Consider the following 15,012-nt stretch of genomic DNA (forward strand, 5'->3'; position numbering starts at 1 on the left):
CATCCGCTGACTGGGGGCAGGCCGTGCCCTGGGCCAGGAGACCCCAGGCCGGCGAGGAGGGGGCCGCTTGTAGCTGCTGCGGCCAGCATCCATTTGGGCCCTGCGGAGCCTCTGGCCAGGTTGGGGACGCGGGCCTGCTGCGCCTGGTCTGTCAGAGGCCGAGTACTGAGGTGGGCCACTCCAGTCTGTGGAGGCAGGGTGGGTGCCGAGCTGCCCGCCAGATTTAAGGCCTGGGGTGCTGGGCTGTGCAGGCCGCCCGCCCCAGCCAGCCCCGTGTGTGTGTGCATGTGAGTATGTGTGTGTGCCCTCGGGCAAGGGCGTGTGTGCGTGCGTTGGGGGAGGCAGGGCCCCCCGCAGAGGACCAGGTGCACTCAGGTGGGGTCCTGGTCGACTGGGCTGGTAGGCAGGGGGCCCAGGCAGGAGGGGCCCCGGCCATTGGGAGTGGGTGGAGCCCGTCCAAGGCTGGTGGCAGATGCCCAGGGGTCGGGACGAAGGCTGCCAGCAAAGCGCAGAAGGCCCAGGGGCCCAGGGCCATCATGCCGGCGATGCCCTAGCTGGCCTGCAGAGATCAAAGGCGGGAGACAGAGGTGTGAGCACACACAGAGGCGAGCCCATGACCCGAACGACAACCACGGGCTGGAGGCAGTGAATGCAGCCACGATGGAGGTGGCCTTGCTCCCGGGGAAGCCAAAGGTCTACAGGCCCGAAGGCAACAGGCCAGCACCCCCTCCCCTTTCAACCATGAATTTATGGAAAACCAACATTCAAAATCTATTTCTCCTTTAAAAGACTGTAAAAGATATTCCCATAAACTCTTGGATAGAGTAGTCTTACAATCTGGAGACTGTATGAAAAAGCTTTTTCTATTTACATTAAAAAAAATTACTATTAATGCAAAGTGATGGCAACCATGGGAAAATGCCAGGCAGTTTTCCTTATAGTAGAAACTGTACATCACCCGCCTTTCCAAAGCCCAGTTAAAAGCATGCTCTAAGAGGCTTTTCTTTGACTGAGTCATTCTCCTCCTAGAGAGAGGTCTGTCCATTTGGCCTTGGTACCATTGCCATTCCAAGGAATTTGTCTGTTTCATCCAGTGTGCACAATTTGTTGGCATGTCATTTTCAGAGTAATTTCTTAAAATTGTTTTAAATTTCAGAATGATCCATGGTAATCTTTCATTTTTGATTTTAGTCATTTGCATTGCACTGATTTTCTCTATTTATCAAGTCTCTAATTTATGCATGTCATTGTAATATTCATTATTTTCTTCTGCTCTGGAATTTTAAAAACATATTTTGAGACTACAATCACCACACATTAAAGGATTGCCCCATAAATCAAACTATTTGTCACTATGTGGTCACCTCTTTATCTGCGATATTTTTTATTCTTCTAAATATCTACTTTTCTTGATTGTAATCTAACTACTTCAACTTTCATGACTAGCATTTTATTAGTATTTCGATTTCTCGTCACTTCTAAAATGAAAAGTGGGGCCTCCCCAGTGGCGCAGCGGGTTGAGCCCCGCACTGTGGAGCTGTCCCTGGCCCCGGCCACCGCCGAGGGTCCCACATGGCGCGGCAGACGTCTCCTGTCTCGCCCGCTGCTCCCCTCAGCAGTGTATTTCAGTCAGTCTGCCTGTTCCACTCCCCACTCTGTCTCTGATGGATCCTCTCACATTCCAGCACATCTGGCCTGTACCCCAGTTCTTGAATAACAATAAACAAATCTAAAAAAATAAATAAATAAAATGAAAAGCCCCGGCAGGTCTTCACTCTGGGCTTCTCTGGTGTCCTTCTCCTTTTCTTTCCCGGCCTCTGCTTCTCTCCGAGGATATATCAACACCCCCGCCAGGCCTCAGGACAAAACCCCAGGACTGATAACAGTGTAGCAAATGCAGGCCCCTCAGGTGGGGGATCCTAAGGGCAGGAGCACAGACCGGCCTGGAAACCACTTCCCCCAACTAGACCAGCTGGAAAGACCCGGCTCTCCAGCAAAGTACCCCCCTGGCAGCCCCCCCCCGCTGCATCCCAGCATGCACAGCGGAGGTCAAAGGTCAAGGGACTGTGACCCTTGGCACAGCCTCCCTGTGGATTCCTCCGAGAAGCTGCGGGGGGAGGGGACTGGGCACAACATCCAGTCACTGCTTTCTCGTTCTCTTGTTGAACAACTGGTCGGTCCTTCTGGAAATGGGGGTCCATTCCTCCAAGGTTTCACCCCAAGGGGGGTTCGAGCAAGGGGAGGCTTCAGGGGCTCAGAGGCCAGAGCAGGAGGACTGGCCCGAGCCAGAGTCTGAGAGCAGAGCAGATCCTGAGGCGGCAACTGGGCCCCAGCAGCTCCCCGCCTCCGCGGGGCAGCCAGAGCAGGTCCTGGAGGCCAGTGAGGGGCAGGAGCCCAACGAGAGCCAGGCTTCAGGGCCTTCCTCAGACCCACCCCGCCAGCCGTCTGAGAGAGGGGATTCACCAGTCCCAGAAGCCCAGGGGCAGCAGCCACCCCCTGGGAGGTCCCGTTGCCACACCAATTGCCTGGACCAGCCCCTGGCCCAGGGCGTCCAGAGGATGGGGCTGGCTGCTAGCTCCCTGGTGCTGACGGCTGTCCTAGGCACCAGGTGGATTTCCCTACACAGGGAGATGGAATAGAACCTGGAGGAGCAGGACACCCGTTCGGGCTTCCCGGGCAAAGGCAAGCAGTGCTTCGTGCAGGCACATCTCTCCACCAAAAAGTCACACCTCTTCTCCCCATTTCGGTCCAGCACCGAGGACAACTTCGCCTCCATACTGGTGGTCTCCAGCATTGCCAATCTGCTGGATCAAGTCATCTTCTCAGAAATTAGTCAACTGGACGAGGCGGTGCAGACACTGACTGTGCCCTGGGGAAATGGAACCCAGGTCCTCTACCCTCAGGTGTGTGCCAGGTACCAGAGCATCCGCATGCCCTCCAACCCACTCCTGTTCATCTGGCAGAAGAATAACAACATGTATGAAAAGCATCCCCTTCCCTATTTACAATACCTCCACTGCGCCCCTCTACTGGACCAGCCTCTTGGGAGGAACCGTCCTAGGTCCTGGCGCGGGGACAAGTCGCTTACTCCTTCAAGCCAAGGCCACGGGGCTGCAGTACTACCTGAAGACCGTGGACCCCGAGGACAGTGCGGGCAGCCAGAAGTGGATGCTCGAGTTCCTGGACCAAATTCATGCCATTGAAAAGCGCCTGGCCTTGAAGAACATCCAGGGGGCTGGGTTTAGAGGGAGAAGGAGGGAGGGATAAGACCTGTCCAGGGATGTGTCCACGCCTGGCTACTTGGTGGAGGCCTTGACGTGGAACCGGCTCTGCTCCACTCTCTTTGATGCTCAAGCCAACTTTCTTCAAGGGACACCAAGGGAAGCTGCCAGCCTAGATACTGGGTCGCATTCTAGTGGGAAACACTCATTCTACACCCCAGGGGTGGGCATGTTCAGGGCAGACATTGATCTTCAGGATTCCTTTCAGTTTTCTAGTCAGAATGCTCTCACTTCACGTCTGTGCTGTTTCTGGAGCCCCCGACAACGTTTTGGTGTCACTGGAAGAAAAAACAAACCTTTAAGCTGATGTTCCCTAGTGTTTTAGAAAAACACAACTAGCTCATATTTCTCAAGTATTTTCTAGCATCCTGCCATGCACCTCAGATGATGAGCAAACCTGCTAACACTTTTGGCCAGGCCTGGTGAGAGACACCCGGTGGGAAAAGGCTTTGAATACCAGGCCTTGCTGAAATTATACTTTGTACTTAAATAGCAAAAGACAACAACCTACTCGTCATTTAGAAAAAGTCAAAATTTTGACAGTTATTAATGATTACACAGTATTAGAGAAAATTGAGAATTTGTATACTCAGGTATGTTAAACATTGGCTTTTTTTTTAAAGATATATTTATTTATACAAGCACTGGGCACAGTCAGATGCCGGGAGGGTCAGAGAATTCACTAGAGCCAGAGAGGGGAACAGATCAGGCAGACTGACGAAATACACTGCTGAGGGGAGCAGCGGGTGTGGCAGGAGAGGTCTGTTGTGTCAGGTGGGACCCTCACTGGTGGCCTGGGATCTAACCTGTGCTACAGAGGCTGCAGAGAGCTTCACAGCCCACCATTCAACCGCTGGGCCACTAAGGGAGGCCCAAACATTGGATTTTTGAAAGAAATCTTAGAAAGCATGGCATGGATTGGTGGGGAAAATTTTTTATCACCTTTATTCTAAAATCATAATTCACATATTTTAATCTTTTACCAAACTGTAACGTTTCAATCAATAAGCTATAATATTTTGATACATCTTGTCACTCATACACAAATATTGGAATTAAATGTTATTTACCTGCGTGTATTTTTACGACAGGTGGTCTACTTTACATCACTCTCTAGGAAACTTGAATTTGAGGCGAGTGCTAGGACAGTGGTCCCTTTGTTTTACACGGCATACCTTCTGATCATATTATCTGCAATGGTGTCATGCTACAGTTAAAAAAGTTTTATTAGTTTTTAAACTTAAAAATATTTGTTGTAAGATATTTAATGTAACACCTGCCATTCTAACCATTTTAAGTGTACAGTTCTGTGGCATCAATCACATCCCCACGGCGGCGTACTGTCGTGACTGTTTCCAATATCTTTCATAACCCACAGGAGGAACTCTGTGACCAGTGAGCAGTGGTTCCTGCTGCCCTTCTCTCCTCCAGTTCTGATTAACCTTGACTCTTTTCTTTCTATGAATTTGCCTTTCTTAGGTTTTCATGTCAATGGAATCATACAATTTTTTGTGACTGAGTTATTTCACTGAATATAATACTTCCAGGGTTTGTCCTTGTATACATGTGACAACTTCATTCCACTGGATGGTCTGTGCTCCATTGTATGTGTGCTCCACAATTTGGTTACCCACAGTCTTTTGTGGGTATGGAGTATTTCCTTCTCTTGACAATCATAACACTGCAAGGAACATGGTGTGCTCGTGTTAAGAGAATCATTTACAAGTGGAATTGGTGGGTTGCATGAGAATTCCATAGTCAGCTATTTGAAGAACCATCACATTGTTTTCCAGAGTTTACACCCTTTTCGATCCCACCAGCAGTAGATAGGGGCTCCAGTTTTTACACACTCTCCCTGTAAACCAACACTCATTCTTTTCCCTTTTATCGATTTTACCTGTCTTAGTTGGTGTCAAGTGGTATCTCATAGTGGTGATGATTCGCATTTCTATAAATATCTGATCATGTTGATTGTCTTTTCAATTGTTTATTGGCCTCTTTGGAGAAATGTCTATCCAGTCCTTTGCCCTTCTTATAAATTGGGTTGTTTGACCTTTTGTTGTTGACTCACGTTTTCATTAGCACTTTACATATTTCAATTATTAAGCCCCTTACCAGCTATATGACTCGCTGATATTTTCTCCCTCTATATAGACTGTCTCTTCACTTTCTTGACAATGGCCTGTAAAGAATGACATTTTTTTTTAATTTTTTGATGAAATCCAACGTATCTAATTTTTTTGGGTACTTTTATTTTTGGTATTATATCTAAGTGTCCATTGACAAGTCCAAGGTCATGCACATTGACCCTGTGTTTCCAAGTTTACGGTTTTAACTGTTTTATTTAGATTATTGATCAATGTCTATTTCAGTTCTGTTTATGGTATTTAGTAAGGTCCCAGCATCATCCTTGTGTATGTGAAGATCCAGTTTTCCAAAAATCATTTATTGAAGAGACCTTTCTAGTTTGTTAGACTTACTACACTTGTCAATCAACTGGCTATATTTACGGATTATTTCTGGACTCCCAATTCTATTCTGTCAGTCTGTATGTTTATTTGCATGCTAGTACCACATTATTTTCATTATAGTACCACTTTGTAAGTTTTGAAATCTGAAAATCTCAGTCCTGCAACTTTTTCTTCTTTTTTGAGATTGTTTTGGATATCCTGGGCTCCTTGCAATTTCAAGTGAATTTGAGGGTTGGCTCTTCCATTTCTGAAATAGAAAAAAGGAAATTGCAATTTCAATAAATATGAGTTGAATCAGTAGATTGCTAGGTGATTGACATTTTAACAATATTAATCCTTCACATCAACTAAGGATGTCTTTCTATTAAATTAGGTTTTCTTTAGTTTCTTTCACCAGTGTTTATAATTTTCAGTGTACACATCTTTAACCTCTTGGTCAAATGTACTCTTAAGTATTTTCTTCTTATAGATGCTATTTAAATAGAATTGTTCTCTTAAATTCTTTTTGCAATTCCTTTTTGCACATAAATAGAAACACAGCTGATTTTTATAAGTCATTCTTGTATCTTGTAGCTTTGTTGAATTTTTTGCAACTAGTAATTTTCTTGTGGATGTGTTGGAATTTTCATATCTGCGATTATGTACTCTGTGAAACAGGATACTTTTACTTTTCTTCCTTTCCAGCTTGGATTCTTTTTATTCTATTCCTTGTCTAATTGCTCTGGCTAGCAATTCCAGCACAATGCTAAATCTGGTCAGCATCTCTAAGTTTCACTTGTTTGTGTTATGTGCGTGTTTGTTGGTTGGTTTTTTAGCTTTTCAGCTCCAGAATTTGTTTTGTTCCTCTTAAGTTTTTCTGTGTATATTATTATTTCGTTCATATATTGTGTTCCCTGTCAGTGTTCTCCTTTAGTATTCTGAGCATATTTAAGACAGTGTTTCTCATAGTATTTGTCTAGTATGCCTTCCTCCTTTCCATATTGCATAACTACTTTCTGGGTTGGAGCAGACAAAGAGGAAAAGGACCAGGAAATTCATGTTGGCACAGGTGCTGAGTATAGTCCTAATACTTGCCTTCCTTGGATTTGAATATACGTAACTGATTTTCCTGCTAGTGCTTTTGTAGATTCTTTTGACATCTCGCCCTCCCTCTCTCTGTTATCAGTATGACTATTTTGTGTTTGTTTAGCTCAGGGATTCAACACATTTGAGCATTCCATATTTTCTAGCTTGGAATGAAATCATTTGGACAACAGTAAGACCTTCCCAAGAGAGTATGGCCAAATTGAACACCATTCTATGGCAAGTAGTGGTATATTGAGTTTGTAGACTATTTCAAATTTGGCATTTTAGAAATGACAAAACTTATTATGCCAACTATTAGATTAATTTCTGATAAAATCTGGAAAATCTTTCTCTTCTCAAACATACTTTAATTTTTCTTGTGTTTAATAGACATAGTTTAATTTAGAGAGATGTGGCCTCCTCCCCAAACATACAGTTTTCGAAGTGTAATCATTTCCAATTCAGCCCGACGCTGTCAAGTTATTAAAATATTCAGAAAATTGGCCATTTTGCTTCCAGGGATGCCTCAATTTGACTGACCATTGGAATCGTGTGAGGAAAATTTTAGACACAATGATTCTGTAGTGTCATTGTAAACCTACTGAATCAAGATCTGTTGTTCCAGGGTCTTAGAAAATCTAAAGTTTGATCATTCTCTAATCATTTCGATAAACTGCTTCTATCAAGTTTCTTTTAGGGTTCTAGAATATTGGCAAGCACATTAATCAGTCTCCTACAGTGTCCATTTTCACTGCAGGGGGAAGTGCAGCATCTTTCCTTCACTTACAATCATTAACAGTTGCTTAGAGAACCTCAGCACAACTTGTCAAAGTTGAGTCACGGTAGCCAACAATTTACCTTCCTACCTCAGTGTCCAAAAATTTTACATAAAAATGAGAATCTTGTAAAAGGGATTGAGACTAAACATGTCCTGTGTAGCTCTAATCTTTTTGCATTTGAACTTCATCTTTGTTATGTTCTTTTCTTAAACATTTATAAATATTGTTTTCAAGAGGTATTGCAAAAGGAAAATATTAATTACATTCAAATTTATTGTAACCCAAGCGATTTACTTTTGCTCTGAAATTCGTGTGTGTGCGTTTGGACCCTAAATTTAACTGAAGGCACCAGCAGCTTGAGAAAAAGTGGAACACATCAATGGTGCAGAAACCTTTTAATAAAAAGAAAGTTTTGCTATGTGAATATGGTCTGAAAAAGTCTTTTTGTCACCTTCTGTTTGGGAATCAGTAGCTCCATTTCCTTAGTTGTCTCTCCTAGTCTTCAAACATAGTTTCTTTTTCCTATAGCAGTCCAGAGAGACTTTTATCAATTATTTGTTTTAAAACTGTTCACATAAAATTAAAATATAAAACCACAGGTGGTTGTCAATATTTTAAAATGTAATGTAGTTATTGTGGAGGCAAAGTACTGCATACATGCTTTCAAATGCTCTCTCTATATTCCCATTTCTGGTGGCCCAACAGAAACAGAAAAGTCTTGTGTTGATCCAAAAACAGTGCATTTCAAAAGAATTGTTTTTGCAACTAATAGCAACTTTCTAGAACCCACTACTTCAATAAAGGAGAATCTTGAAAATGTTTTGGCAGGATGCTTTAATGCATTTTATTAACCACATACTATCTCTGTTGTACAGGAACCCTTTAGGTTGGTGTTAATAGCTAGTTGGAATCAGGAAATGAGTGCAAAGATAATTGGATGTGGGTACTTTCTCAACTACAGCTGCCTGCCCTTTAGTGTTGTGTTTTATTCGCACACAACTCCTTGAACACTAGAGTGGAATTAACCATCTGCTGTGCTCCAGTACATGTATGTGGTTCTGAAACACCACCAGGGAATTAGTGCTTGGCCAGCTGCATAAGAAGATAGTTAAGTTAAAGCACAAAATGCCAACTTTTATTTTCCCTCTTTGAATTTGTGTAGTGGGTCTGGGATAGTGCATGGGAATTAAAGGTCTCCAGGAAACAGGTGTAGAATGATTGCAGAAGAGATTTCAGAACAGGTCCAAATCAAGAATATCATGAATTGATGGAATTTGAGTATGGAAGCTGCCGACGAAAATTCATCATTTTCCCCTCCCTATTTACAGGCTTAGCTGTGTACGAAACAAAATGTTTACTGCAGTCATTGGAGTGATTTCTGTTGCCCTGGCAGTGGTGAGTGGCTTTGGACTCATGTTTTACGTGGGAGGTGCCACTTGTGACAATAGTTGCAAATGCACCATATCTAATACTAGGTGAGTAAAGCAAATGTGAGGCTATACTATGAGTATTGGGGAGAAAGTAGATAACAGAAAGTTTATGATAAATTAAGTAAAAGAACTGTGCTTAGATGACTACAGATCCAAAATAAGATGTCAAAAATGAAGACAAACTTTAAATTGTGTCTTCAGAACTGGAAAAAATAAGGACCCCAAATGCAAAATTAAAGATAATGACATGAGCAGGAAGTTCTCTCTCTCTCTGTCTCTCTGTCTCTGTCACACACACACACACACACACACACACACACACACACACACACACAGCCCTGAAAAGGTAAATTCAAGTCACTGGAAATGTAAGGGGGACAAATATATGACATCTCAATCAGGGTATGCAAATTAAACCAAAACTGAGATGCCTTGTTTTCTTACTAGTTTAATAAGTATTGCAAGACTGAAACTTTTAGGGTGATTGTGTATAATGCTTCTACTGCTCTGAGAAGACTGTCAATTGACTCATACTTTTCTTTGTCCAATATTTGTATTAAATCAAAAGATTAAAAGGGGATTCAAGGTGCATGTCTTTCACCTCTCCATTCCACTTCTAGGAATTTGTCCTAATAATTAAAAAAATGCTCCAAAAAGTAGAGTAAGTATGTTCATTTCTGTGTGATTCAGAATTGAAAACCATCTCCCCTGTCCACAGGAGACTGGTGAATTCAAACATAGGAAACCTCTATATTCCCACCAAGAAACAGACTAGCAGGAAAACTAGTGTGCACATGCCTGTAAATGACGCTGTGCCTCTCAAGCCATACCACAATGATAGACTGATGCTGTTGGTGGTCAGTAAGGTTCAGTAACAGAATGTTGGCTGAAAGTGATTGTGCATTTCTGTGAAATGGCTTATGAGAGAAAATGGTCTCTCAAGTAATCTAATGGAATCAGAAACAGATTGCTAATCCTGCTTGAATTAACACACATCCACCAGGTTTCCTGATCTCAACACTGAGGCACCATAATTGGAGAGGAGGAGTATAATGTGCTGTGTGGAAATAACAGGAATCCGTACAAAGCACAAGCTTATTACAGAGGGAGGAGTGTGCTCTGTTGTGGACTCAGAGACAACCAAGGAAAGTGTTACCTAAGCACAGATTGTGCAAGATAAATAAAACCTGATGAGACGAAGAATAAGACCTTAAGGGACAAAGGACTATTTCACTTAGATGTGGAATATAGGGAAACTAGACAAAGGGTCAGACAAAGACAAACTTTCAAAGCAAATCTTGAAAGCTGACCTAGAGCTGAGACAGCCAGGAAGCAGGGGGAGGAGGGGGAGGGTGGCAAGAGGGACAGGGAGAAGAGCACAAGGACTCTGGTGGAGGACCACGGGTGCGCTGTTGCTGGGAGAGCGAAGGTGGCCACACATGAGGGGAGAAATTCTAGACTGTCAAAAACTCAACAAGGATGTAAAACAATGTTGCTTCATTCAAAAGAGAAAAAGGGGGAAACCTTGTGAATTGTGCTATTTACACTTTCATGGATATGAATATGCATTAAGATTTTTTTAACAGGTGTTGCGTTGATGACATGTTTATCATGATTTCTGCCTGGCAGAAGACCAACGTCATGGACAGTGTACAACAGCGAATGTCTGACGTCTACTCCCACGTAGCGGTGTCCATCACCATCACCACTCTCACAAATGTCCTGGCCTGCTTTACATGGGTGATAACCTCCTTTAAGTCCATGCAGTACTTTTGCATTAACACGGGAACAACCTTGCTCTTCTGTTTTTATTTTTTTTTTTTTTTTTTTTTTTTTTAATAACATCACCTGTTTTGTTGCCTCTGTGGCCCTAGATGGCAGGAGAGAAGTGGCCTGTCTGCGCTAGCTGCAAAAGTCAGAGCATAACCCGGTCCAAAATTCTTCCTTGCTGATAAGTTGCTGCTGCCACCCATTTAGTTCTCTTCGAACTGATGAAGAATCGAGCATCCATCCAATGAACTTGTTCTTCAGAGATTATTTTGGCCCCTTTCTCACAAACACTAAGTCCAAATTTGTGATAGTGGTAATACCTTCTGTACATGGCATTCAGTAAATATGGCTGTTTACAAGTGCAGGAAGGTTTAGACCTTCGATATATGGCAAGTGACGATTCTTATATCACACCCTATTTTAACATTCATGAACAGCATTTTTCAGATTATGGTCCCATAGTGATGGTTATCATGACTGAAGCAGTTGACTACTGGGATAAAGACACTAGGCAAACATTGGGCAAATGTCTGACCACTTTTGAAAACAGTGACTATGCCATTCAAAATCTAACTCAGTTTTGGTTACAAGCATATGAACAGTATATGGAAGACAACATCTTAGCTGTAAATGGCAGAGATAGTTCTATAAACAACATTCCTTGTTTTGTAGTGCATATTCCAATTTTTACATATGATATTAATATTTCATCATCACATGAGATTACTTCTTCCCGGGCCTTCATTCAGACCACGGGTGTTTCTTCTTCGCACAGTAAGAAGAACATGTTATTCCAATTACGAAGTATTGCCAAAAGGTGTGAGATTCCCCTAATGGTGTATAACCCAGCATTTATCTATTTTGATCAATATTCTGCAATCTTAGAAAACACTATTCAAAGTGTCATTTTTGCATCCGTAGCTATGTTCATTGTTTCTTTATTGTTAATTCCCCACCCATTGTGATCCTTGTGGGTCACTTTTTCTATTGGGTCTGTGATTGTAGGAATAAACGGTTTCATGGGATTCTAGCATGTTAACCTTGATTCCATACCAAAGATGAATCTTGTGATTTGTATAGGGTTTTCTTTTGATTTTTGTGCACATATTTCATATGCATTTGTTTCCAGTTCTAAACCCTCAGCAAATCAAAAAGCAATTGAGGCATTGTTTTTGGTAGGTTACACAGTGTTACAAAGTACACTGTCAACAATAATAGGAGTGTCTGTTCTATCTGTAGCTAACGCATACATCTTCAGGACATGTTTTAAGATTATGTTTCTTGTCGTGATATTGGGGGCTATTCATGGCCTAGTTTTTATTTCATTATTCTTAACCATTTTTTTTTGAGGATTTGTTGGACTATCCACTAACAAATCAATGCCCAATGATAGAATTCTTGACTACCCAACGCAGTATGGTAAAAATGCTGTATTAATGATAGTTCATAAACTGAAAACAAAGGCAAGTTTCCTTGATTTGGAAATCTCATTTCAAGCTGTTCTTTAAAATATCCTGAGAAAAATTAGTCTTACATTAAAATATTTTTACTCAATTAGAAAGTGGAGTCATCTTTATTGTAGACTATAAAAATTGCGTGTAAGGTAAAACTTTCCAGTTTTTTTCTATTTTTTTCCTCTTATCATTAGCCTTTATGCCTGGAATTAAGAATTTTCTACATTATATAGACTATCAGTGGGATGTTATGTTTATTGTACTTCCTAAATGCATTACTATGTAAAGGTTCAAATTATTATTACTTATTCTCCATACAGGGACTTTTCTATGCACTTTCTTCATCGTATATTAGGATGAACTGAAGTTGCTATCAATAATTTTTTTTTTTAAATTTTGAAGAATTAACCACTGAAGGGTCCTTCCGAGTGGCGCGGGCAGTTGAGCACCACAGTGTGAAGCCATCCGCGGCCTCAGCAGCGCCGTTCAATCCTGGCCAGATGGGGAGAATTCCACATGGCGAAGCAGACCTCTCCTGTCTCGCCTGCTGCTCCCCTCAGCAGTGTGTTTTGGTCGTCTGCCTGTTCTGCTCTCCACTCTGTCTCTGGTAAATCCTCTCAACCTTCCATGTATCTGGTCTGTACCAAGGTTCTTGTATAAATAAATAAACCTGAAAAAAAAGAATTAACCACTGAAGCCATTGGGTGCTGGACTTTTTTTTTTTTTGGTAGGGGTTTGATTGCTGATTCAATCTCCTTGCTAGTAATTGATCTGTTTGGATTTTCTTTATCAGTTAAATTTGATAACTAAATGAGCCTTAAAGGATAATGGATATATGTTTTATTTATAAACAGATACAGATAATAAAAATATGTATTACCTAATGCTGTAAAGAATGGAAGAAGGAGGTGGGTTACAGATGGGTAACCCTTGGCAACTTGTTGGCATCACTTCTGCCTTTTATTTTTTTTTTGGTGAGAATATATATTTTTTTAAATTTAGACATCATTGTTCATTTTTAAATAATATTTGCTCCCCCCTTTCAGGTGTAGTCCCCATAGAATTTCCTTCACTAATTATGCTCAGTGAAATAAGACAGAAGGAAAAAGAAAAATAATGGATGGTTTCACTTATAGCAGGGATATAGGGGAACCAAATAAGACATCAGTGTAAAAAAATAGCAACAGTACAAAACACAAAAAAGAAACATACAACTATTAATCAGAGACATCCTGCAGGGAAGGAAGGAGGAGCAGAGGGGACTGGGCTGAGGGTGCTCTTGTGTTTTTTAACAGCTGTACTAATAGGCCTTTGTCCTGGTTTTACATCCCCAGTGTTAAAAGTGCCCAACTCATTTACTTCACAATTTGTATTAAAGCACTTGCATTGTGTCAAACACTCTTCCAGGCTTTTAGCATAAAACAATGAAGAAAGTAACCAGCAGTCTCTGCCAGTAGGCTGAGGAAGAAACACTCAAGGCAGATACTCAAATGCACATGTTAGGAAGTGATACCTGTCGAGGAGAAACCTGCCCGATCACCGTGGAACCCAGCAAGGTCATGTGAGCCCTCAGCACCACACAGGGAGCTGCATGCTTGTGCACATGCTGATGGGAAGGCGGCTGCAATGTGTAAGGGACTGAGAAACATGTGTTGTATGTATGTGTGTTAACATGCAGTGACTTGCAATTTGAGAAAGTGGGTAAAAAGAAGTACACTACTATGACATTATCAATCATGATTATTCTCTTTTGTAAAAAACTTAGCATCAACATCAATTTTGGGGTATTTAAAAGAAACTGATTTTGAATTAAAATTCAAACGGCACTTAATTATCTTAACAGTTTTTTAGATTTGAAGTTTTCTTTTTTTTTAATAATAAATTTTATTTTTATATTCCCCATACAATTGCAACCCCCTTATTTTGACCCCAATCCTTCCGCTCCCGCCCCTACCCCCCATAAAGTGTCTCTGGTTCATAGGTTTTGTTGATTTTGATTTTCACTTTCTTATAGTTATTCATTTTCCTGGTCCCTTATTTAAGTTTTCTAGATTCCTGCTATGAGTGAGACCATCCGGTATTTTTCTTTTTCTTTCTGGCTTATTTCACTGAGCATGATCCCTTCCAGCGCCATCCATGTTGCTGCAAATTGCATGTGTTTATCTTTTTTGAATGCTGAGTAATATTCCATGGTATATGAGGGGCGGGAGGGGAGGGATTGGGGTCAGAATGGGGGGTTGCAATTGTATGGGGAATATAAAAATAAAATTTATTATTTAAAAAAAAACATTTTTTAACTGGCCTCTCTCATTATGGGATGATTACCTCTATCTTTTCATAGAGATGTTTAAACCTGGCCTTTTCTTTGGTATGTGTAGATATTTTTACCTTTTGTTCCTCTTCAGACTTCCTAGAATAAAAATTTTAATACTCAGCATGGTATTCAGGAAGATGCATTCTACGCATGGATGGCTGAAATTTTGCTTAAAGGAATAGGTATAGATTTTTTGCTTAAAGGACTAGGTATAGATTTTTTGCTTTTGTGGTCTGTCTGTCTCACATCACACTCCCCCATTACCCAAAAGGAGGTGAGTTCTTGATGTTTCAGGGACTGCAGACAGTCTGGAGAGGTAGAAAAAATATTCAATTAGAAAAGTACAAGATGTTAACAATAAATTAATGCTTACATCAAGAAAAAAAAAATGTCACTGAATGAAAGGAAAAATAAATGTCCTTGATGTCAATTTGGACATCAATTCATT

At 41.4% G+C, this 15,012-nt stretch overlaps 1 pseudogene; it reads left to right on the plus strand.

Annotated features, from left to right (window-relative positions):
• Positions 1 to 2,189: 2,189 nt before the first annotated feature.
• Positions 2,190 to 12,145, plus strand: LOC119243974 (patched domain-containing protein 3-like; annotated as a pseudogene).
• Positions 12,146 to 15,012: the final 2,867 nt, after the last annotated feature.

This window comes from Talpa occidentalis, unplaced genomic scaffold (assembly GCF_014898055.3).
Source record: "Talpa occidentalis isolate TD23 unplaced genomic scaffold, MPIMG_talOcc4v2.1 talOcc4.14, whole genome shotgun sequence".
Lineage (NCBI taxonomy): Eukaryota > Metazoa > Chordata > Mammalia > Eulipotyphla > Talpidae > Talpa > Talpa occidentalis.